This window comes from Geotrypetes seraphini, chromosome 3 (genome assembly GCF_902459505.1).
Source record: "Geotrypetes seraphini chromosome 3, aGeoSer1.1, whole genome shotgun sequence".
Lineage (NCBI taxonomy): Eukaryota > Metazoa > Chordata > Amphibia > Gymnophiona > Dermophiidae > Geotrypetes > Geotrypetes seraphini.
In genome coordinates, this window is record NC_047086.1 from 265,596,064 (window position 1) to 265,622,294 (window position 26,231).

General features: G+C 40.3%; 1 long non-coding RNA gene across 1 annotated transcript; it reads right to left on the reverse strand.

Moving 5' to 3' along the window:
* Positions 1 to 987: 987 nt before the first annotated feature.
* LOC117357894 lies at positions 988 to 24,406 on the reverse strand. The gene is made up of 3 exons (XR_004538892.1): positions 23,946 to 24,406; positions 18,363 to 18,565; positions 988 to 1,065 (listed from the first exon to the last, which is right to left on the reverse strand). It is a non-coding gene; the product is annotated as an uncharacterized LOC117357894 (long non-coding RNA).
* Positions 24,407 to 26,231: the final 1,825 nt, after the last annotated feature.

Consider the following 26,231-nt stretch of genomic DNA (forward strand, 5'->3'; position numbering starts at 1 on the left):
AATCACCTAAATACTGTCTCCTCTTAACAAACAAACAACTTCAAAACAAACAATTTAAGAAACAAAACCCCAGGAGGTATTTACAAAGCACACTTCCCTGGGCACTCACAGCCAAACTTAACAGGACAGCTGTGAAACCAGAAAGGGAAAAAAAACAGAGAGTGAGAGAGGGAGAGAGAGAGAGAGGCCTGGCCAATTGATAGACAGCAGAAATAGTCATAAAGCAAATCAAAAATAAAATTTTACCTCTATACCCCCAAATCTTAACAAACTAAACACATAATACAATATCTCCAAACACTATGCCTACATACAAAGCATTAATTCCTCCTACATCTGAATTTTAATTTTTTTTCTTTTTTTGATTAGTATTATTATTCAAACAACATATACATATAACTCACGGTATTCCATTGCTCCAATGGGGCCCCCAGTCTGTTAATCAAAGAACACACATACCTTATGCTGCACGTCCAAGCGAAAAGCTGTCCACCAACGGTTCAAAATATGAAACTTAGAAATGCAAAGTATGCTGTGGCCCACCCAGGGACGCCAATTGACCAGGATAATTGCACACAAGCGTACTTATAGCTATTCTAGGGTTGTAAAATGAAATGACAAAAATGATGCAAAATATAAAATCCAAAATATTATTATTGGTTATCAATATTAGATCATAAGAAATATCAATTAATTATCAATTGATTATCATTTGCATCATGAGAATTATTACAAAAGCTGGCCTTGCTCATAATAAATTCCAACGTTTTACCAGTTACACATCCATATATATCCTAAATGACAACATTCCTTCGTTACAATCCATCTGCAATCTAATTGGTCCACATTATTTGTTTCCATATAAGGCTAGCTTCATATAGGCGTGCCACAAATAACATTCTTATACCTAAAAAGTTACATTCTCACATTATGCTTACATATTTTATAAAAAGAAGAAATACATAAAGATTTTGTAATATACTCACAAAACTCCTCAGCTTTTAAATCCTTTCTTGTAAATATCAGTGTCCTTTCTATACTGAGAATATCTCTGTCTCACTAAGACTGAACAAAGAAAAAGATGGACAGAGCAGTTAGCTCCCCCTCCCATCAATTCTATGAGTAGAAAAAAGTTGCTTAAGGTCAGAGGTCAAACACCAGCTGTAACCTTATCAGGATCTCTTCAGGATCTCAGATATATTAAGATCAAAATAAAATATTCTTAATTTATACTTTTTAACTTATTACCTATAGCTACCTAAGTAAATTTCTATTGTGTAATTTTACTGATTTACTGACTTACTAAACTTAAATTTGGATCAATGCATACAATGATACACATATGGTTTTGATCTGTCTTTCCCACAGCAAACTCAAGTTATGGCAAACTTAGGGCCCCCTGGTATGTGGATACCAGGTCAAAAGCCAACTCCTGTCTGTCTACATTTCCCTGAGGATTGGTCTAGTTCAGGCTGGTCACTCTTTAGGACAAAGAAGCCCTATAAAACGTAAGATTTTCCATCTGGGATAAATTTGGTATGGTAGTTATCAATCACAAAATGTCTTAGCCTGCCTTCCTGTACTCTCAGGCACATGAGACATGTATCAAATCAATATGTTAACTTAAAATTCCTGTCTTTTACTTTTGTATTTTTGATTATTACATTCCAGCTTATCCAATTTTCATTTATAGCTACTAATCCACATTCTCACTTGCTCTTGGATTAGGCCCTATCTATCAACAGGTTTTTCTAACTAATAAATCCTGGTGCAATGTGAGAAAGTGTAATAGCTGAATTTTTCATGTTTGCTCACCCGTACCTGTCCAGGTAAACCAAGCTGGCCCTCCTCAGAACTACTTAAGGCATAGGACAAGGTCATTAATCCCCACTTTCACCTTCAGTGTTCAACCTTCTAATGCAATCTTTGGAAGCCAACCTAGATTTTGCAGGAATAAAACATTTCACCTATGCAGATGACATAATGATCATGTTACCTGTAACAGCTGCATTAGCCAACATCCTCACCACTGTCAAAAAATTTGTTGTAGGGATGGAGATCTGATAAGTTCTGATCCATGGCATCAGAACACAGGCAGGGTCAACACACAGGTGGTTCTGAATGTAGGCCAGGTCAGCACACCGACCTAGGCCCTGTGTGCGGATCGAGGCATGTGTGTGGATCCAGGCCTGGGTTTGGTTCTAAGGCATTTCTCATTTCCTCTCCCTCTCCCTCCTGCCACGTATACATTCTAAGCAAGGACAAGGGTTGCACCTTGAGCAGGCTGAGGCATTACCCCCTCCCTGACTCTTGTCACATATTAACCTGACATACGTTTACCCTTTTTCTCTTATCTTGTTTAAGCATCCCTTATATGGGCAACAATCAGACTTTGATCAAGGCTCCCTATCTCTCATCGAATCACCTTTAAAGTTATATTCTTGGTTTATAAAACATTAATCTTTAATGAGCCTCAATTCATATCAAAAATGATTGTCCCATATAATTCTTCTCGCTCTCTACGATCGTCTTCATTAAATTTGCTCTCAATCCCGTCTTTGAGGGTTATCGGCACAAGACGAAATGATATGTTCTCAGTAGTGGCACCTTCCTTGTGGAATGCCCTTCCAAATTTTATTAAACTTGAAAAAGATATTACTTCTTTTAAAAAAATTTTAAAAACATTTATTTCAAGATGCATTTGATTTATGATAAACATATTCCAATTTCCTGCATTCTTATAATAATCAACTAAAAGTTCTAATATATCTATTCCATTTTTTACCTAATGTGCTTCCCGTTTTATGTAATTTCACTAAATATTACAATTGTAACTTTTTCCCCTCTTACCTACTCATTCATGTATGTCCAAATCCTCTGTCTAATGTCTTGTCCCACCATATTAAATGTAATACCAAAATCTGTTGGTTTTTAATTTGTACATCGCTTAGATATTGTAATAAGCGATCCATCAAATGTAAATAAACTTGAAACTTGAAACTTAATCAAGAGAGCTTAAGAAGCATGCATTATAACCTTTGGACTGTCACATGCCATAGTAAGATTTGAGACATATCAGAAATGTACACATTGGGAATCACTTTATTGTAACTGTTCTTATGTATTCATATGTCACGTGAGATAGTAGCACTGTAAATGCATTATGAAATTACAACCTTGTAGAGCAGGGGTGCCCAACACGTTGATCGCGATCGACCGGTCGATCGGGAAGGCAATGCCAGTCGATCTCGTGTTGCCGTTCCAATCGGCCGGCCGATCAGCCTTCCTCTCCCCAAGGTTCCCCACTGGAATCTCCCCAAGGTTCCCCACGCACACTCATTCTTGCTGCGCCCTTCCTGCCCGACTGCCAGAACCCGTCGTCCGACTGGGGGATGATGTCACTTCCTTCGGGAGAAGGCGGGAGGGAGGTCTAGGGAAGTCACGACCCTTGAGAGCTGAGCGCCGGCTGCCCCTGGCGGAATTGACAAGCCAGACTGGAGAAAGGCGGTCGGGAGCAGGAGGTGCTCTGCCCAAAAATGCCGGAGCTGCTGCTGCTGCTCTGACGTCTTGAGCCTGAAAATGGGAAGTTGAGTGTTGTGCTAAAAGAGACTGGAACGGCTCTCATGGAAGACTGGCTTTTTTTCTTTTCTTTTCCTCGGCCCTGGGGATCCAGATTTTTGGGCCTGCAGAAGCCTAACGCTGACCAGCATTCCTCTCCCCAACATCAATTCTTACATCGGAGAGGAATTTCTGGGCCAACCAATCGCTGCCTGGCTGGCCCGGAACTTCCTCTCCGACATCAGAATTGAAGGGGAGCAGAATGCTGGTCAGTGCAAGGCTTCTGCATGCAGAGCTTGGGGGGCGGTGGCTTGGAGGCCTGTTCCCCGGTGGCGATGGCAAACCTAGTGGCTTGGGGGAGGGCAGGGAGAAAGAAACAAAGGGGGCAAGCAGGGAGACAGAAAGAAAATGGGCATGGAGAGAGAGAGAAAGAAAGAACAGGAGGCAGGGAGAAAGAAAGAAAAAGTTGGGGGAGAGAATGAGGTATGGAAGAGAGAAAGCATATAGGAGGCTGAAAGAAGGAGTGGGCTGAAATCAGAAGATGTCAGAAGAAGTGCAGCCAGTGTGAAGTGAGTAGAAGTCAGAAGAAGAAAGTGCAACCAGAGACTCATGAAATCATCAAACAAAGTAGGAAAAATGATTTTATTTTCAATTTAGTGATCAAAATGTGTCTGTTTTGAGAATTTATATCTGCTGTCTATATTTTGCACTATGGCTCCCTTTTACTAAACCACAATAGCGGTTTTTAGCGCAGGGAGCCTATGAGCGTCGAGAGCAGCGTGGGGCATTCAGCGCAACTCCCTGCGCTAAAAACTGCTATGTGGTTTAGTAAAAAGGGAGGGGTTATATTTGTCTATTTTTGTATGGTTGTTATTTAGATGACATTGCATAGAGTCATCTGCCTTGACCTCTTTGAAAAAAACCCGGAATATGAATGATAATTAACATTTTCTCTGCCTTTCAGTGTGCTTTGTGGGGTTTTTAAAAAATTTTTTATTGTTGGTAGATCATTTTGACTTGGTCATTTTAAAAGTAGCTCGCAAGCCCAAAAAGTGTGGGCACCCCTGTTGTAGAGCATTAACTAAATAAATAATGGAGATATGATTCTCAATAAAAAGAGGGAGAGACCATTTATTTGGAGCGCCTCCTCTCGACTCTAAGCCTGAGTGTTTGAGTTTCCTTTGTGGCATTCCTACAAGTGGCGCACGAACAGGGACCTTCGCCAACCCTCGCCCTGCTTGCTCCGTCTGATGATTAGACTTGGTGCACCTCATCCTCCGGGATCCCTTCAAGTAAGTATGGGTAATTCCCTGTCAGATTTACAGTGTGCTCAAGTGACAGAATTGAAGAATTTTCTGTGACATAGATAGAGAGGCCTCTGATTCACAGTTAAACTGTTTAATACAAGAGATAGGAGAGCACTGCTCCCAGTATTCAGACAAGGGATTATTAATATTAGAAGACTGGCTTAGAGTCGGGAAAGTTCTGTATGCTGAGCCTCTGTCCTCGGCAGCCGTACGGGTATGGCCTCAGTGTGAGCGTGGCTTGGATTTGGTAGGGACAGAGATGCATTCCAAGCTGACAATGGTTTTATTAACCGTTCCCCCAACTGACTATTCAAGTGAGAACACATATCCAAAAATCATACCTCCAGCACAAGTATCCCCAGCTCTTTTACAGGAAAAAAAGGCTGAAACACTAGCGCAATACATCTCAGAGACAGGTTTAAGAATTAACTTCACATCCGGTTCTTTGAATCTATGGCTGGAGCGCATACTTTCATACCAGACGTTATGCGCATGGTATTGACTACGGGTCAATATGGTATATGGGATAGTGAAAATAATAAGGAGGCTCAACGGAGAGCTTTACAGTCTGGAGGGCTTTATACCCCAGACCAGTTAGCCTCAGGAACACGTTAAAAGTTATGCAAGCATCAAACAGAAAGCTGGACTTATAAACAGGTTAGGGAGACCGCCTGATACTTGTTGTAGGCGCAGGAATTAATTTAATAGAACCGAGAAATATTAAAATACAGACTGGATATATAGACTGCTTCTGTGAGTGAAAAGAGACTGCTTCTGTGAGTGAGAAAAATAGGACTGTCTGCCAGTAAGGTGTGTTTTTCTTGTCTGTCTGCCTTCCTGAGAGCTTTTTTGGAGTTACTGATAAGATGGGTCTGAGGAGAAATTAGTGAAGTTGGTCAAAAGCTCTAGAGAGAATAGGGACTTTAACCTCTTATCTTTATAACCTCTTATATTTGTAAAGTTGAGACTTGGTTCAGAAATAACAATAAGTTATATTTTTGTAAATTAGTTGAAATACTGGTGATCATAAATTGGAGTCACTGTTAAAATTCTAAATTCACTGACACTGTGACTAGTCATTTCTTCCCCAAACTGACCTTTGCACATCTTATCACGTTTGTTTGACAGACTACAACCCAGGTCCTTTTGTTTGCAACTCTTCAGTACTGATGACTCTGATGTTATCTAGGTTTGTCCAAAATTAGATATGCAGGATGTGTCCTTCCATAGCATTTGCTTACTCTGGGTAAGACAATCATTAACTGAATGGCAGGACTCACTCAGAGGTGAATTTAAACTTTCTGACAGGTAATCTCTTTAAGATAGGAACCTTCTAAGGTGATATTAATGTTTACATATTAATCAACTTGCAAATCTAAGTTTATTACAGAAAAAAGTGGGTAAGTGATTAAGACACTGAATGAATTGTGCCCTGATATGGAACCCCAGTTAGTTGCAATTAAGGTAATCTATTTCTGAGTCATGTTATTACAAGAATTAATAGCCTCCTCATCGAGTGGTCACAAATTAAAATTTTGATATTAATTGTACTTTGGTAATTTGATGGAAGAACGAATTACTGATTCATACAGAAAAATGCTGGCTTCTGGAACTCTCCAGTATTTGTAATAAAGAAAAAAATCAGGTAAATGGAGATTGCTGCTTGATCTTAGGAAAATGAATCAGTGCATTCAACCTATGGGTCCTTTACAGTATGGCACTCCAAATCCTAACATAATTCCGATACAAAGGGAGGTTTTGATAATGGACCTTAAACATTATTTTTTTACCATTCCTCTACATCCAGATGCTAAAGCAAATATCTTAATAAGTAGCTCCGACAATTAAAACTGAATGGAGTTCTGAATTGACCACACATTTAAAACATTACGGGTTGTGCATTGCACCTGAAAAAGTTCAAAAGCGGTATCCTTATATTTATTTGGGTCACAAATTACTGCAATCATTTGCTGATCCTATCATTATTACTTTAAAACTTAATTAAGGCAAACAATTTTTAGATTTGTTCTGTAAAACACCAGACATTCAAAAGGTGATAGTGATTATTAACTAGCTATTATTACGCAATGGATTAATCGGATTCAAGATTTTATAGCACTTTCTTTATTAATCTTTCCATAGAAACGCCAACCTAGTGTGGTTTTAGGCCAGCTAACTCCAGATAATCATTTACATATAGTGGAATGGATAAATTTAACACATACACCCCCTAAGAATATCAGTTCTCAATACATGTATAGTTCACTGATTTGTAAGGCATGAAATAGAGCATTTGATTTGATATCTATCACCATTCCCCTTTTATTAGAGCAATGGGAATTTCTTTTTCAATATAATGAGAAATTGCAAATTGCATTAATAAATTACATTGGTCATATTTGTCCTCATTATCCTAAAGATAGACGCTTAATTCTAGTGGCAGAAAGCGTTTTGGAATTTCATTATGCACTAACCTTAACACCTATAATTGACACTCTCACTGTCTATACAGACGGAAGACACGCAGAGTCGTGCTCTGGACCCAAGAAAATGCTTCGAGTCTTATTCACTCCCCCACAACATTCTGCTCAGCGCTCAGATGTAGCCATTGTTATTCTTGCACTGCAAACCTTTTCCCACTGTCCACTGAACCTGATCACTGAGTCTGTACGTATTGATCAGGATAATTGCACACAAGCGTACTTATAGCTATTCTAGGGTTGTAAAATTAAATGACAAAAAATAATGATGCAAAATATTTTAATAAAATCCAAAATCTTATTTTTTATTAGTTATCAATATTAGATCATAAGAGTACTCAATTCCTTTGATTATCAAATTAATTATCATTTGCATCATGAGAATTATTACAGAAGCCAAAAGCTGGCCTTGCTCATAAAAAATTCCAACGTTTTACCAGTTACACGTCCATATATATCCTAAATGACGACATTCCTTCGTTACAATCCATCTGCAATATAATTGGTCCACATTATTTGTTTCCATATAAGGCTAGCTTCATATAGGCGTGTCCTAAAATTACATTCTTATATCTAAAAAGTTACATTCTCACATTAAACTTACATATTTTATAAAAAGAATACACAGACAAATATTGTAATATACTCACAAAGGCTATACAACTTTTAAATCCTTTCCTGTAAACATCAGTCCTTTCTATACTGAGATCTTTGTCTCACTAAGAATGAACAAAGAAAAGATGGAAAGAGCAGGTACCCCTCCCATCAAGATTCTACGAAGTAGAAAAAAGTTGCTTAAGGTCAGAGGTCAAACACCATCTGTAGCCTTATCAGGATCTCTTCAGGATTTCAGATATGAAGATCAAAATAAAATATATTCCTAATCTATACTTATTGTTAACTTATATTTGTTAAATTACCTATAGCTACCTAAGTAATATTTCTTTTTTTTAAGTTCAATATTTTTATTAAGCTTTATGAAAAGATACAGTCCAAAAATGCATTCAGATACATGTACGACACCGGGATCTCGAAACTAATAACACTTAGTGTAACACAGCAGTAACTACAATCAATTGTAATTGGGTTTGAAACCTTCTAAGAGATCCAAAGTACTTGGACTGCTTATAAGAAAACAGAAAGAAAGAAAGAAGGAGAGAAAAGAAAAAAGAAAGAGAAGGAGAGAAAGAGAAAGAGAGAAGGACAGGAGTGTCTATGAAACAGATCTAACATAGGAGTCTAAGAATTTCCAAGGTGAGTTGCATAGTGTCATGTTCATGGATAGTCGAGCAATATTTTTCTTCTCATAAGCATATGATTCAAATTTATGATACATGCACAAAGATTTCCACCAAAAAGTATAATCCAATGATGAAGAGGATTTCCAATTCTTCAATATATGCATAAGGGCAGTCACAAACATAGTGTCAATAAGTTTAGGAGGACAATTCGAAAGAACAAAGCAGGGGTGCTGAGATCTGAGAATTATAATATCCAAAGAAAGTTCATCCGAACAGTTAGTAACATGCTTTATAGTGTCCCAAATGCGAGACCAGAAGGAGCGAACTGGAGTACAGTGGAAGAGCATATGATCAAGGGTTCCGGCCTCCTTCATACAATTCCAGCATATAGAGTTTTGTTTAAGGTTGGCTTTCCACATCCGAAAAGGAGTCCATACCGCATTCCACATGACGAAGAACATTGACTGTGAAACTCTGGAAGATAAGAGAGGACGATTTGTCGAGGACCAAAAAAGATCCCAGTCAATATCAGTAAGAGGGGTTGTTAGTATGGATTCCCAGTGTTTCATGGAATGAGGAGAAAAGATAAAGGAGTTGTCCCTTAGTATGCTGTAAAATAAAGAGATTGCTTTGCCCTTCGATATAGCCAGTAAAGACCAATGGCGTATAGTGTGAATGGATAACTCAAAGTCAAATCGTAGGGACTGAGAGGATATTGCTTCAGTGAGGGAAAGCCATTGAGAAAATGTGGAAGGAGGTAGTGAGTATGTAGAGCAGAGTGTGTTGAAAGGAACAATAGAGGTCTGAGTAGTTATTTGATGAGGAAACCATAGCCCAGCCTGCTGCCATCTTTTCCATGAAAGTGACTTTCCGTTGTGTTGGAGTTTGGGGTTGTTCCAAATAGACACAAATGGGCTATCTTTGATTGAAATTTCTGCTATCGCATCTAATAGATGAAGGGCATGCTGCGTCGCACTCAACAGAGAGTATCTTCTCAAATGTCTAGGGATTGGAATTGTTGCCATACAAGAGACATGTAGTGGTGTACATATAAATCGTTCCATCTCGAACCAAGCTGGAGGATCCTGGGAACAGGGGTCCGTGATCCAATAAGCTCCATATTTGGCCAATGATGCAATATAGTAAAAGTAGAAATCTGGTAAATTTAAACCGCCATGAACTTTGGAGGCTTTCAATTTGGTAAGAGCAATTCGAGGCTTTTTCTTATTCCAAACAAATTCAGAAATTTTTTTATCCAGCCACTGAAAAAATGTTTTCTTACATAAAGATGGGAGCATTGAGAGGATATAGTTTATTTGGGGGGCAAGAGTCATTTTGATGGAAGCAATCCTGCCCCACCAAGATAAATATAGTGGAGACCAACGAGATATAGTGTTCAGGACTACGTTTTTGATTTTAGACAGGTTAAGATCTTGAGCGTGAATTGGATCTTTATGTATCAAGACACCTAGGTATTTCACAGCCCCACGCGACCATGGGAAAAAAAATTGAGTGAGGTCTGAGGGAGAAATATGATCATTAAGGGGGAAAATCTCCGATTTTTCCCAATTAACTGAGTATCCAGAGAGCAAGGAGTATCGAGAGACGATGTTAACGAGAGCTGGAAGGGAATTAGTAGGATCTCGGATAAAGAGAAGAACATCATCAGCATATGCCGCTAATTTAATCTGTCGAGAGGAAGTGGAAATGCCTTTAATTGAGGGACATTGACGAATAGCCGAAAGGAGAGGTTCTAGAGCTAGGTTGAATAATAAGGGGGAGAGTGGACAGCCTTGGCGAGTGCCTCTGTGAAGTGAAAATTTGTTGGAAAGGGAATTGTTGATCAAGATTCGAGCTGTGGGTTGTTTGTACAGGGTTTCAACCCATTTTATAAAGAACGAACCAAAATTATACCATTTCAGGATTCGGAAAAGAAAGAGCCATTCGACGCGATCGAAGGCCTTTTCAGCATCAACAGCCAGGCCGATTACAGGATCTGAAAGAGTTTTAGCATGGGCATTAACATGATGGAAGAGGCGTAAGTTATCACCTATGTATCTGTGTTTAATAAATCCTACTTGATCTTTGTGAATTAGAGAGGGGATCACTCTATTGAGTCTCAGAGAAAGAAGTTTTGCCATAATTTTATAATCTAGATTAAGAAGAGAAATGGGGTGGAAATTTTTAACCAAGGTGGGATCTCTGTCAGGTTTAGGAATAACTACAATAGTAGCCTCAGTAAAATTAAATTGTTTATCTGGAGTAGAATGTAGAAATTCATAATAAGTATGAAGATGAGGGGCCAAAAGAGTTCGAAATTGTTTGAAAAACTCATTAGTGAAGCCATCTGGACCCGGTGCTTTACTATTGGGCAGGGATGTAATTGCAGCTTCTATTTCAGATACAGTGATAGGGGAATCGAGTTCCATTTTTACAGAATCTGATAAGGATGAGTGAATCAAGGGAGCAAGAAAAGAGTCTATCTCAAAGTCAGAGGCTGAGTGTTCGGATTTATATAAGGAGGTATAGAATTGTTCAAATTGAGAAGAAATCAGGGACCTAGTCTTAACCATCTGTCCTGACGGGTCTTGAACAGCCGCGATGTGCAAACGTTTAGATTTAGTTTTAAGGTATCTAGCCAAAGGACGGCCCATGAGGTTGTCACCCATGTAATGACCCGAGGATGAAATAAAAATATCCCTCCTGGCTGTGCACGAAACCAAAGTATTATATTCGTATTTAAGATTTTGTATACGTTGATGTATGGACGGGTCATACAAATGAGCAGACATGTGTTGTAATTCTAAGTAATATTTCTATTGTGTAACTTTTACTGCCTTACTGAAATTTACTAAAACTTAAATTTATACATACCATGATACACATATGGTTTTGATCTGTCTTCCCCATAGCAAACTCAAGTCATGGCAAACTTAGGGCCCCCTGGTATGTGGATACCAGGTCAAAAGCCAACTCCTGTCTGCCTACATTTCCGAGGACTGGCCTAGTTCAGGCTGGTCACTCTTTAACACAAAGAAGCCCTATAAACTTAAGCTTTTCCATCTGTTGGTATGGTGGTTATCAATCATAGAATGTCTCAGCTTGCCTTCCTGTACCAGTCCAGCACATGAGACATGTGTCAAATCAATATGTTAACTTAGAATTCCTGTCTTGAACTTTTGTATTTTTGATTATTACATTCCAGCTTATCCAATTTTCATATATTTAGCTACCAATATCATATTCTCACTTGCTCTTGGATTAGGCCCTATCAACAGGTTTTTCTAACTAGTAAATCCTGGTGCAATGTGAGAAAGTGTAATAGCTGATTTTTTATTATTTCATGTTTGCTCACTTTGCTCACCCGTACCTGTCCAGGTAAACCAAGCTGGCCCGCCTCAGAACTACTTAAGGCATAGGACAAGGTCCTTAGTTTGTACTTTAGTTTATCAGCTTCCTGGTGCCTATGTCACACTGTCAATTAATGACAAATTACTATCCTTGTTTCTTGAATTACGCTCATTATTGTCAACACGTAAACACTCTCTTAATGTGTTTCACATTCGTAGCCATCAAAAATCTTCCTGGAGTCATTTCTACAGGAGATAATATTGCAGATGCTGTACATTTTACCTCTTCCATAGATAGGCATGCATTATTTCACCAAAATGCCAAAGCCCTGGTGAAAATGTTAAAAATTCCTTTAAATCCAGTTAACACTAGTTCAATCCTGCCCTCATATGCTCACAGCTGCATTCTGCTGCTGAGTACGGTAAAAAACAGGAACAGTAAATTAAGTGTGGCAAATGGATGTCATGCAATATCCCCCTTTCTGGAAATGGAAATATCTGCACGTTACTATTGACACCTATTCTGGTTATCTTTGGGTAACATCACACACAGGAGAAACAAAGAATCAAGTAATTAATCATATGTTACAATTCATTGCTGTTATGGGAAAGCCAAAAACTTTAAAAAGCAGACAATGGCTCTGCATATTCTTCCAATGCTTTTTCTGAGTTTTGCCTACAGTGGGATATCCAGCTGATTCACGGTTTGCCTTAAGATTCTACAGGACAAGCCATTTTTAGCACAGCAAATCATATATTAATATCTTCTTTATTAAAACAGAAACCAGTGAAATATGCCGCTCTTAATTTGAAAAAAACAAGAATAAACTCCAAAAAACCTGCCAAAGAAACTTAACAAGATACCAGAAAAAGAGAGGCAGTAAAGATCAATCGGTCCTCAAAGAGACTGCTCACTGACCAAACACTTGTGAACACACAAACGGTGAAACTCCGAAGAGTAGTTAATATAATATAATTTAATTTAGTGAAGGAGTGCCCTCAGTGTGATAAAGCAGCGAAGGGAGCAATACTCCTACGCTCACATCATGAGACAAGGACAACCAGTCCTTGCCCCCACACCATCATGGAGTACTTCCAAGGTGTGCGATATAAATCAATAAGTGCAAAAAATGCAAAAAAAAGCACAAAGCAACAAACACAAGTGAGGTCAATCAACAGTCTCTTAGAGAACCTCCCCCAGAAAACTCCCACAAGAATCAAAAACGCCGACTTAGCTGGAAATAGGTGGTGAAACGGTCTCCCGAAAGCAAGATCCGCAGTCATGAAGTCAGTGAACAAGCAGGCATTTTACATACTCAATTAACTATGGATCCTATTATGGCCCCATTATTTTCACATCTACCTGACATTCAGACCTCTTTAGATCTTTACCGTAATAAAATCAAACAAGGTAAAATTAAGAAATTTCACAGGGACGCTGGGGACTATGCATCTGGACAGATTTATGCCTGGATGCAGGCGCAGGGCGTCCAGACTACTACGCCCCAGATTGGTACTTATAATATGGACAGTACCTCTTCGGCCAGTGACTCCAGCGGTGCGGGCTCTTATTCTGGAGTGACCCGTTTTTTAGGCAGGGGCCGCAGGTCAGGTCCACGGAGACGTGGTCGGGGCTGTCGAGGTCAAATGGATCGCAATCAATTACAGTCTTACAACCAACCTCTGACTCGCTCACAGACTGCGAGGAGTCAGTAGTGGTGAACATCTCCGGTGTTCCCCTTACTCCGGTTCAAACTCAGGTGTTGGAAAAAGGGTTATCTTTTGTTCCCACCACTCCTCTCCATCGGTTCACGTTACACCGTGATGTGGCTCGTATTATTAGGAACCTTCAGATCAAATTGTTCTTTTCTGACAAAAAATTTTACTCATGAGTCTTTCTTTCGTGTTAAATCTAGTTGGGTTCCTCTTGGTCCGCTGGATCCTCATGTTAGAGTATTTCATGATTTGGTTCTTCGGGATGTGGATCAACTTTTTTTTTCCCTTACCAACAGGATTAATCTAATATGACGAGGCTTCAACTTCAGGCTATTAAAACACTCAAGTGCAATCCTGAACTTAATATTAAGCCGGCTGACAAGGGCGGAGCAGTGGTTGTGCAATCTAAGTCTCAATATCAAACTCAAATTAGCAACCATATTTCCAACACTGAATGGTACATGAAATTGGATGCTGATCCTTCTGCTGTTTTACGGTCTGAGATCAGTCGAGTAGTTCAGTCAGCATTGGAGAACAAGTTTATCACCAAGTCTGAGGCCAAGTTTCTCACTCAACCTCCCACCTGGACTCCATATTTTTATACGGTTCCTAAAATACACAAGACTCTCAATAATCCCCCTGGGAGACCGATTGTCTCCCTGCGTGGGACTATCCTCGAGCCATTATCTAAAATGGTGGACCATTTTTTGAAGCCGCAAGTCATTAAGGCCAAGTCCTTTGTTCTTGATACCACTCATTTTTTGAATCGAATTAAAATGATACAAGTTCAATCTTCTAATTTTTTGATAACAATGGACTTGGAAGCGCTCTATAGCAATATCCCACAAACAGAGGCCCTGCACATTGTGGAGACCAGTTTGACTTGTCTTCCTGAGGATAATCGTATCCCTAAATCTTTTCTCATGACTTTGTCTTCTTTGGTTCTTCAGAATAATTTTTTTGAAGTTCAGGGTGATTTTTTTTTTGCAATCCCATGGTGATGCTATGGGCACTGCCATGGCTCCTAGTGTGGCGAACCTGTATGTCACCAACTTTGAAGAAAAGTTTCTTGTATCTTTCTCCTTGGATGTCCCATATTGGGGTATGGCTACGGTATATTGACGACGTATTCTTAATATGAACAGATTCTTTAAGTAGGTTTTGTGAATTTCTGTCATGGTTAAATACCTTGGACAGTCATCTCAAGTTTACTGCTACCACTAACCTGACTCGTGTCACCTATCTGGATACTGTGGTCATTAAGGAGGATAATCAATTGTTGACTACCGTATTCAGGAAAGTTACTGACCGGAATACTTACCTACATTATTCTAGTTGTCATCCTCTACGTTTAAAGCAGTTTCTTCCGGTCAGTCAATTCCTGAGAATACGCCGCATATGCTCTACTATCGCTGAATTCAAGATACAAGCTAAACTTTTATCGCAACGTTTTAAGACCAGGGGTTACCCAGACTGGGCCATTAAGCGTGCTTACTTGAGAGCACGGTATGCTAACCCTGATCTTTTACTGTCTCCATCTGTGAGACCTGTCTCTGGTCAACAGGTCTGTGTGATTTCATTTTTGAGTCGTGCCCTGCAGGTGGCTGAGGTGATTAAGAGACATTGGCATATTTTGGGTTGCCATTCCTCTTTTAAGGATCCGCCACGGATCGTGTTTTCAAGACCCAAAAATCTTAGGAACCTCTTAGCCCCTACGACTTTCGAGCCTCACACTACAGGTGGTCATACGGCGTGTGGTCATTGCAGCATGTGTATTAACACCCTTTCTATCTCTAGCTGGTGTCACCCCAAGACTCGCCGAAATTATCAACTCAGGCAATGTACCACCTGTGAATCGAGTTGGGTGATATATGTTATCTGCCCCTGTGACCCTATCTATGTAGGCCGGACCAGTAGACAAATTAGGACAAGGTTGGTTGAGCATAAAAGCAGGATTCATATGGCTATTAGATCTGCTCCCCTTGTGCCTCATTGTATTGAGAGAAATCACACTTTTGCAGACCTGTCCTGGTTTGTACTGGAACAAACCAGTGACTTCAGAGGGGATAAAATGTTTCATCTTACCCTCCGTGAGCAGTTCTGGATGTTCCATTTACAAGCTGTACAACCAGCTGGACTAAACGATAGTATGGAGTGGCATACTATAGTTTGACATATGTCCCGCCTTTCTTGGTTTTTGATTGGTGGTTCTTATGTATGACGTTTCCTTCCTTGGCCTTTTAGCGCGCAGCCACGCTCCTCTTTGTTATCTCCGCCCTCCCCCAGCCGGCTCGGTCTTCAGAGTTTAGTTATTCTGGTTCCTGAGGAAGGGAATTTTTGTTCCCGAAACCATGCCTGGTTGACCTTGTTTTCCTGTGGATCTTCTTGCTTTCGGGAGACCGTTTCACCACCTATCTCCAGCTAAGTCGGCGTTTTTGATTCTTGTGGGAGTTTTCTGGGAGAGGTTCTCTAAGAGACTGTTGATTGACCTCACTTGTGTTTGTTGCTTTGTGCTTTATTTTTTGCACTTATTGATTTATATCACACACCTTGGAAGTACCCCATGATGGTGTGGGGGCAGGGACTGGTTGTCCTTGTCTCATGATGTGAGCGTAGGAGTATTGCTCCCTTCGCTGCTTTATCACACTGAGGGCACTCCTTCACTAAATTAAATTATATTATATTAACTACTCTTCGGAGTTTCACCGTTTGTGTGTTCACAAGTGTTTGGTCAGTGAGCAGTCTCTTTGAGGACCGATTGGTCTTTACTGCCTCTCTTTTTCTGGTTCCTAATTTGAGACAGGTTCAAATGTCTTTGTTCACTATTTTGTTCACTATTAACCATTTGAACTATCTTTCAGAGTACTGTCTCCTAATCCTGTCTGGCATGCACCTGCTTCCTTCATAACTTGGAGAAGGGGTTATGCCGCTGTCTCAACTCCTACAGGTTCGGTTTGGGTGCCAAGCAGACATGTCTGGTCTGCATGAACAGAAACTACAGAAGAAAATCGAGCTGCCCCTACAGAAGAAAAGCAAGTAGCTGCAGACACCAGTGCAAGAACCACAGAGGATAATGTCATAGCATCAATTCCTGCAGAACCCCATTCCTGAATTCAATTCCATCTTAAGGAAACCACAACCAAGTCCCATATCACAGCCAGACGACCGGAAAAGAAAGGTTATTCTAAGACTGATCCTGTGACTTAGGCGCACATTAAAAGCTTCCATTCTCGGAAAAGAAAGTATTATTCTAAGACTGATCCTGTGAATTGGGGACACCTTAAAAGCTTGAGTAGCACAGCCATTCTCACCTTGAAAAAGACTGATAATTTTCCCATTAAGTGTGCAACTTTTGTGCTTTTTCCTTTTTTAATTTAACAAATCTGTCCTATGGTTTATTACCTTTCTGCAAAAAATATATACCCACACCATGCAAGCTATTTATAGTAGCACTGCAGATCTTCAGAATCTAATAGGCCTCTTATGATATTTTAACTGTTGTATTTCTTTATTATTGTCTCATGCATTGTTCTCAGAAAAGAACTATTTGTTTATCCCATATTTTTATGTAATGTAATACCTGTCGCAGGTAATAGGCCTGTCCCACATGTGGCAGTGATTAACATTTTGATTATTTGCTGACATCACAAGTTCTCTTTACGAGTTACATTTAATTTGAGAACTTGGCCCTTGCACCACACTCTAAAAAGACAAAATCTGTCTTTTGTATATTCATTGTTTGTATCACCTTCACATGAGTTAACTGTACATATGCATATATTTGGGTTTTTTAGGGTTTGCCCTGGGCATTTCTTCTCCATCTTAATACATTTAATTCTAGGTTACTATGCCCGGCACTTCTGGGTATAGGGAAAGTAATCTTGCGGTTCTCTTATTTTAGGGACATTTAGGGATTTTTTGATATGCATCACATACAAACCTAAGGATTAGATTAGATTAGATATCTACTAGGGAACTTTAATGCCAGACCCCTCCGACTGGCTTAGGAAGTTATAGGGACTCACACTTTTGATTATGTGTTGTTATATTTGAAATGTGCATATAATAACAAAAACACTACTACAAACACATTAGATTTTGCAGCTTCTAGAGGCACTATATGGAAATGATTAAGTTAGCACCAAGGGAATATGAAAGATTTCCCCACTAACCAATTTTATGCCTGAAGCTGAAGTATCATGTACTAGGTTTATATCATGGGGAAACATAGTCAGAAAATTACCCTGGGATGCCATGACCATTTATTCCCCCATGGTAGCAAATCACAAAAATATGTCAAGTGCTAGGGTAAGAATTGTAGTTATGGAACTGTTCGCATTTGTAAATATTTCATATATTAATGCTCACCTTGACCTGCCTGCAGGACATCTCTGCTAATTTAACACACAATATCCAATGCTGCTTAAGTAGATTGGTCCCAGCATTGGTATACAAACAGCAATTGATTAATCACAGGATTGCTAGAGCAAAACGCTCTGATAGCTATGCTTTAACTGATCAATGCGATAGTAATGTTAACTTACTCTCAAAAGCTGAAATTATCTCTTTGACAGTCTGTTTAGTTGGTGTATCTGGGCTAGCATTATTTAATCAAAAAACCTTATCACAATTAGCTTGTGCTTTAGCTAAGAACATTGATCATATCTTACACAGCACTTAGCTTTTTAAATCAAGAACACAATAACTCACCAAAGTGCTGGAATGCTTTATAGGCATGGCTTCCATTTGGCCGGTGGATCCAGGTTATTCTGCAATATCTCCTCTTTGAATTAGGTCTCTTGATTGCCCTCTGTTGTTTTCTGCAATGTCTGCTTTGTTTAACTTGCCCATAAGTCCACTTTATGGTCGCTATCCAAATTCTCCCGAGCAGATTTGCCTCACCTCTTTAAGCCCTTAAAAATAGTTAAGTAAGGGGAAATTTAGGGATGGAGATCTGATAAGTTCTGATCCATGGCATCAGAACACAGGCAGGGTCAATACACAGGTGGTTCTGAATGCAGGCCAGGTCGGCACACCGACCTAGGCACCGTGTGCGGATCGAGGCCTGTGTGTGGATCCAGGCCTGGGTTTGGTTCTGAGGCCGTTTCTCATTTCCTCTCCCTCTCCCTCGTATACATTCTAAGCAAGGACAAGGGTTGCACCTTGAGCAGAAGGCTGAGGCATTACCCCCTCCCTGACTCTTGCCACATATTAACCTGACATACATTTACCCTTTTTCTCTTATCTTGTTTAAGCATCCCTTATATGGGCAACAATCAGACTACCTGAGCAAGAGAGCTTAAGAAGCATGCATTATAACCTTTGGACTGTCACATGCCATAGTAAGATTTGAGACATATCAGAAATGTACACATTGGGAATCACTTTATTGTAACTGTTCTTATGTATTCATATGTCACGTGAGATAGTAGCACATGATATAGATAAACAATATATTGCCTTGGTTTAATCCTCACTGTAAATGCATTATGAAATTATAACCTTGTAGAGCATTAACTAAGTAATTAATGGAGATATGATTCTCAATAAAAAGAGGGAGAGACCATTCATTTGGAGCGCCTCCTCTCAACTCTAAGCCTGAGTGTTTGTGTTTCCTTTGTGGCATTCCTACAATATGTCCACCTTCTCTGACAACTTCCTGTTTCCACTGGGGCAGGCCGCAGTGGAGAGAAGATGCAAGGACTTACGGCAGGGAATAGTTAACGCCTCCCACCAACTTTTACAGAAAACTAAAAAGGTAAGATGCGGTCGGGGGTAAAATGAGAAAAATGATGATTGTGGAGAGAAGGGTGAAAGCATTAGATGCCGGAAAAGGCAGAGAGGACTGGCAGTAAGATGCTGCTCCTCATTATTGAGCTGCCCCTGAGCACTGCATCATAGATCAGGAACCCAGAGATAGTAGTGAACATAGACGAGCTCAAGCACGTCCTGCTAACAGAGACCACAGAAGTCCCTTCATGTATGTTCCGACTAGGCAACCTGCTCAACTTTTGGTTATATCTGCTGTACGACTAAGTCTAGGTCAGCCCACTTCCCGGGCTTTTGCCTCCTGTAAAAACGCCTCTTTTCGCTCTAGGCATTTAGAGGCAGGGGAACGGCCTAAGCTGGTTTTAGATACATCTAAAACCAGCTTTGATTATCAGTACTTGGACGATCTGGCTTTTTGATCATCCAAGTACCGATTTAGGCCCCTTTTTGGACTATTTTTTTTATTAAGAGCCTCATAATTGTTAACCACAAAATTAAACTATACAAAGCACACTGTATGCTTTTCAACATTCATTCCTACCTACGCAAATAAGATCGACGCAACAAAATTTATTAACTATCCCTTCTTTGAAAATAATTGGGACCAGAAGAGCAACCATTTTTGCAGTACTAGCCCCTCAACAGTGGAATAATTTGCCAATCTATTTACGTACCGAAACATCATTACACAAATTTAAACGTGACTTAAAGAGTTTCCTTTATAAAGATGCATTTAATATATAGACAGAACATTATAATAAACATAACACCTAGTCCCCAAAGAATTAAACGAATAGGACGTCAATTTGAAATTATAAGCGTTTTTCTAATCTTACTCTTCTTATTTTTCTTTTCTTTTAAAAGGCCATTAATATTTAAACTGATTACACTGCACAACAAAGTTTTTGCTTCCTGAACACTGCTGGGTGTTTCTTATAGAATTTTGGGTGCTGATCATGAATATTACATCAAAAATTACCCATCACGTACCATTTCAGAGAAATCTTCAATTTTGTCGTGATTTTTTCTTATATTTGGATGCAAACAATTTTTTCTCCCATAAGTGTCTTATCAACAACGGTTTGTGCCGCCTGGGTATGTCCATGCATAAAATCTAGCCAGGTTGGAAGCTGTTTTATGGAAGATGACATCCTGGGCATGTCTGGGCAGGTCTGAACGAGCTTGCGCTGTCTCACCATGCTATAATGGTGGCTTCCATACACCGATCCTGCTCATTTGGTTAATATAGATAGTCCGTGTGTGTATATAGTATCAGTATAGTAAAGTATAGTAGTATAGTAGCTGTAGCAATATAACAGTAAGTAAGCTTGATGCTATAGACGTTTTGGTGTCGGGCAATATGTCTCGTCGGTGTCGTAACAGCCGCGACACATTCTGCTATATCTGTGGGGAATATACACTTACGCCTCAGAGACGTTCGATGACTGCCCTTGTAAAGAAAGCCTATCATCTGTATTTTGGCTGCAAAATAGGTGATCAAGACAAGCAATGGGCGCCTCACATTTGCTGTGCGACATGTGCTGTTAGTCTGAGAGCCTGGCTCAGAGGTACTCGAAAGACGATGCCATTTGCTGTTCCGATGATATGGCGAGAACAGAAAGACCATGTGACGGACTGTTATTTCTGTTTGACTAATGTGTCTGGTTTCTCTGCCAAAAACAAGAAGTCAATTGAATATCCTAATCTGCCTTCAGCAATGAGACCCATGCCACATGATGACAGTCTTCCAGTTCCGAAACCACCAGAGGATTGGACCTTAGACGAACCAGATGAAGAAACTGCAGTGCAGGGTTCTAACAGTGACATTGACCCGGATTTTGAACCATCCTCATCAGGCGATCCACATCTGATAACACAGTCCGAATTGAACGATTTGGTCAGAGATTTGGGTCTGTCAAAAGCAAAAGCTGAGCTGCTAGGTTCGAGACTGCAGGAATGGTGTTTGCTATCACCAGGTACGAAAATTTCTGTGTTTCGAGACCGGCATCATGATATAACCAAATTTTTTGCACAAGTCGACAGTCTCTGTTTCTGTTGTGACATTGAAGGATTGTTCTCGGTCTTTGGTTGTGATCACAACCCGGAAGAGTGGCGTCTTTTCATTGATTCGTCAATGTTAAGCCTGAAAGCTGTTCTGTTGCACAATGGCAACGTTTATCCTTCAGTACCTGTTGGCTATGCAGCACATATGAAAGAAACATATGAGAATATGGAAATGTTACTAAAGTATGTCCAGTATACCAGGTATAACTGGAATATCTGTGGAGACCTCAAAGTCGTTGCTCTGTTACTAGGACTGCAGCTTGGCTATACAAAGTACTGCTGTTTCATCTGCGAATGGGACAGCCGAGACAGAGAGTCGCACTATTCTAGAAAGAACTGGCCACTCCGTAAAAAGTTAGTTCCAGGACAGAAAAATGTAGCACATGAATCGCTTGTTGACCCGACAAAGATATTTTTGCCTCCTCTTCACATTAAACTGGGACTCATGAAGAATTTTGTGAAAGCAATGAACAAGGAAGGGGAAGGTTTTCGTTATTTAAGACAGATGTTCCCAAGAATAACTGATGCCAAGATCAAAGAGGGTATTTTTGTTGGCCCCCAGATCAGACATGTTATGAGTGACAAGCGATTTGAAGATCTGTTAGTTGGGCCGGAAAAAATTGGCTAGAAAGCCTTGAAAGACGTTGTTGACAATTTTCTGGGCAATTACAGAGCCCCAAACTACATTCAGCTGGTAGACAAACTTCTCAAAGCATACAAGAGAATGAAGTGCAATATGTCACTCAAGATTCATTTCCTCCATTCACACTTGGACTTCTTCCCCGCAAATCTCGGTGCTGTGAGTGACGAGCACGGTGAAAGGTTTCATCAAGACATAGCTACGATGGAGAAACGATACCAGGGCAATTGGAATCCGTCAATGCTTGCCGACTATTGTTGGATGCTACAACGTGATGCACCAGACACTGAATATAAAAGAAACTCGGGAGCAAAACACTTTTAATTCTGTTTCATTTAGTCGCTTGTGCAAAACGTAAACTTGACTATATATTTTATTGTCAGTAAACATAAAAATGTCTATTTCTCATAGTTCTTACGTGATGCAGTAAAACCAAAACCATATTTGAGCATACCAAGTTGGTACCTGTCATAATCACCAAAAACTTTTCAGGAATCAAGACTTAACCAAAAAATTGTTGTGCAGTGTTAACCAATCCAAACATTATCTTTATATCCTGAAAGATTTTTAAAATAATTAAAGCATTTTTAATCAATTTTTATTATATTCTTTCTTAAATGACCCCTTCCTTGTGTGCAAACCTTAAATGTTTCTTTTTTCTATAAATTGTAATTCTACCCATAACCCAATTGTTCCAGTTTGTATTAATTTGTAATAGAACAAAAATGATTAGTATGTATTATCTTATCTTATTTGTATTTGTTATCCCTACCTTTTTTCTATATATTAGAAATATGTAATACGCATTAAAATATTGGATATTGTGTAAAAATCAAAATTTATTAAACTTGAAACTTGAAATACAGGACCAAAACTAAAAGTACTAATATATACAAATGAAACCCTAAGATTCAAGACTCTGCTTGCAGTACAACCCCAGAGAAAAAGAAACAAATGCATTTCTTCCTTAACAGTGCAAATAGAAAGCAGATGAAAATTCTCTAACACAATTCAATCACTAAATTCAAAATAAAATCATTCCCCCTACCTTTGTTGTCTTCCTCCCTCCATGCTGTGCCTCAACTAGGTGCCTCCCTCCAGCGGCTATATTATCTTATGGATGACTCCCGCCTGGCCGTTTTATGCAGCCTGTGGTATGATGTGCGTTTTCATTGCCACCCTCAGTGTTATCTTCTTGCCGGCTCCCTCCACCTCACTACCGCAGTGTGCACAAAGCCACGGGCAGCGGCTCCTTGCATATCCCGCATCTCATCCAGAAGCCTTTCTTCTGATGCGATGTCAGAGAGAAGGCTTCCGGTTCAGGCGTAGGATGTGCGTAGGAGCCGCCGCCCATGGCTTTGTGCACTGCAGCAGTGAGGAGGAGGGAGCCAGTCAGAAGATAACACCAGGGGTGGTAATGAAAATGCCACATCACTCTGTGGGCCTCATAAAACGGCCAGGTGGGCCAGATTCAGCCCTTGAGTTTGACACTTGTGATATAAAGCATCAAATAATCAGAACATGACGTGAATGAAAACATATTGTGAATAAAAACAGTGTAATTTGAAGCATGTTCAAAGAAAGTATGTATAAAACCAAACAAAAGGAAAAAAACACATGATATTTAAAGCATAACATGAATAGAAGCATGGCATAATTAAACACACAATAAAAGCTTATAAACATAAGCAATGCCTCCACTGGGTCAGACCTGAGGTCCATCAAGCTGTTATTACAGGTGAATACAAGAGTGATAAAGAAACCAAAATCAAAACGTAGATATTAATCATCCGCTATAATAAAGCCCTTAGCATACATACTTCAAAATCTGTGCGTCCATGCTCCACATGAACAGTACAATAATTCGCCTGCTGCCGATCATCTGTGCCTGCCTCAGCTGATCTTCTGCTCCGATGTCCGACGCCGCTGACTTTCCTGCCTTCTGACTAAGCTGCCGGGATGCCTCTTCTTACCCCCGGACCAGCAGCGGCAGCAGCCTCTGTTTCATCAAGCAGCCGTGGGGCCTTTGCTAGGCCGGCCCACTTTGATAATGTGAGACGGGCCGACCTAGCAAAAGCCCACAGACTGTCTGATGAAACTGGACAGGGGGAGCAGGGAAGGGGTGCTGCTGGACAAGGGGAGGTAAAAGGAAGAGAAGGGCTACTGCTGGGCAGGGGAACCAGGGAATGGATGCTGCTGGAGAGAGGGCGGTAAAAGGAAGGGAGAAGGGCTACTGCTTGGCAGGGAGAGCGTGCTGCTAGACAGGGAGAGCAGGGAGGGTGCTGCTGGACAGGGGGAGGTAAAAAAAGGAAGGGCTACTTCTGGGCAGGGGGGAGGTAAAAGGAAGGGAAAGGGGCTACTGCTGGACAGGGGAGCAGGGAAGGGGTGCTGCTGGAGAGGGGGTAAGTGAAAGGAATGGAGAAGGGCTACTGCTGGACAGGGGAAGCAGGGAAGGGGTGCTGCTGGATGGGGAAGTAAAAGGAAGGAAGGGCTACTTCTGGACAGGGTGAGGTAAAAGGAAGGGAGAAGGGCTACTGCTCAACAGGGAAAGGGCGCTGCTGGACAGGGTGAGGTATAAGGAAGGGAGAAGGGCTACTGCTGGACAGGGGAAGCAGGGAAGGGGTGCTGCTCTAATGGGCTTAAACAGAAATATATATCATGGCAGAATAAAAACATACTAAAGAATATATATGTAAAAGTAAAAAGCATATGAATGAAAAAATCTCAGTCCATGGCATTATTCAAAATATAATTTAAGACATAAATTTAATGAATAAGTTCTATATGAGTTTAATAACAAGGACTAGGAGGGAGCACAAAAGCAAGCAATAATGGTCCGTTCAAAAGTAATTACCAGCAATTAAGAGACCAATTAAGAAATAGATTGGATACATTAAAAGGTAATGGAAAAACGTGGATTAACAACAAAAGTGAAATAAATTATATTAAATGACCTGATAAAATGTGGACAATGCAATAAAACACCAGCATAGGAGACTGAATTAAAAACCTCCACGCACCATGCAAACTGAAGGAACCCGGTAAAACCAGAATTTGCAGGATTCTCAGGATCTCCAGGATGTAGGGCAGACCACCTTAAGAAAAGATTGCTCATTTTTAATGACAGCAACAGGCTGTCTTTCAGTGGGGAATTTCTCTGTAAAGTCCCGCCCCCTATGATGCAGTTCTATTCTGTGAGTGGGCTTGGCAGAAGACAATGATGTCAGTAAAAGGGGAGGGGACTTCCTGCAGAATGACAGAAAATAAGTCAACAGGAGAAACTTAGTCAACACAGCTGGTACAAATTGCAGAGCTAAATAGTGGAAGCTGCTGCAGGGAGTGATTGTGAGGAACTGAAAGAGGCATAAAATATAATCAATATGATCCAGAAAGAAGAAATAAAAATAGCATACAAAATAAAGTGAAGGGGTGGAGAAAGACAGTGGCCAGAAACATCCATATATTTTACTCCTTCCTTATCAAAAGCACAGGACAAACCAGGATCCTGTAATTCTGACCCCAGGAAGGGCTGCATATATCTGGTATCAGCACCTTCAACCACCTATAAGGCAGAAAACATCCATTCCATGCACTCTTTCCCCATCAGAAGCACAGGATATGCCAGAAGGTGTCAGGATGTACCAGGATCCTGCAATTCTGACCACAGGAAGGGCTGCATCTCTCTGATTTCAGCATCCTCAACCACCTAATAAGGCAGAAAACATCCATTCCAGGCACTCTTTCCCCATCAGAATCACAAGATATGCCAGGATGTGCAGGATTTGCAGGATGTCCAGGATCTAGCAGGATCTGACAGGATCCTGCAATTCTGACCCCAGGAAGGGCTGCATCTATCTGATTTCAGCACCCTCAACCACCTATAAGGCAGAAAACATTCATTCCAGGCACTCTTTCCCCATCAGAATCACAGGATATGCCAGGATGTGCAGGATTTGCAGGATATCCAGGATCTAGCAGGATCTGTTAGGATCCTGCAATTCTGACCTCAGGAAGGGCTGCATCTCTCCGATTTCAGCATCCTCAACCACCTATAAGGCAGAAAACATCCATTCCAGGCACTCTTTCCCCATCAGAAGCACAGGATA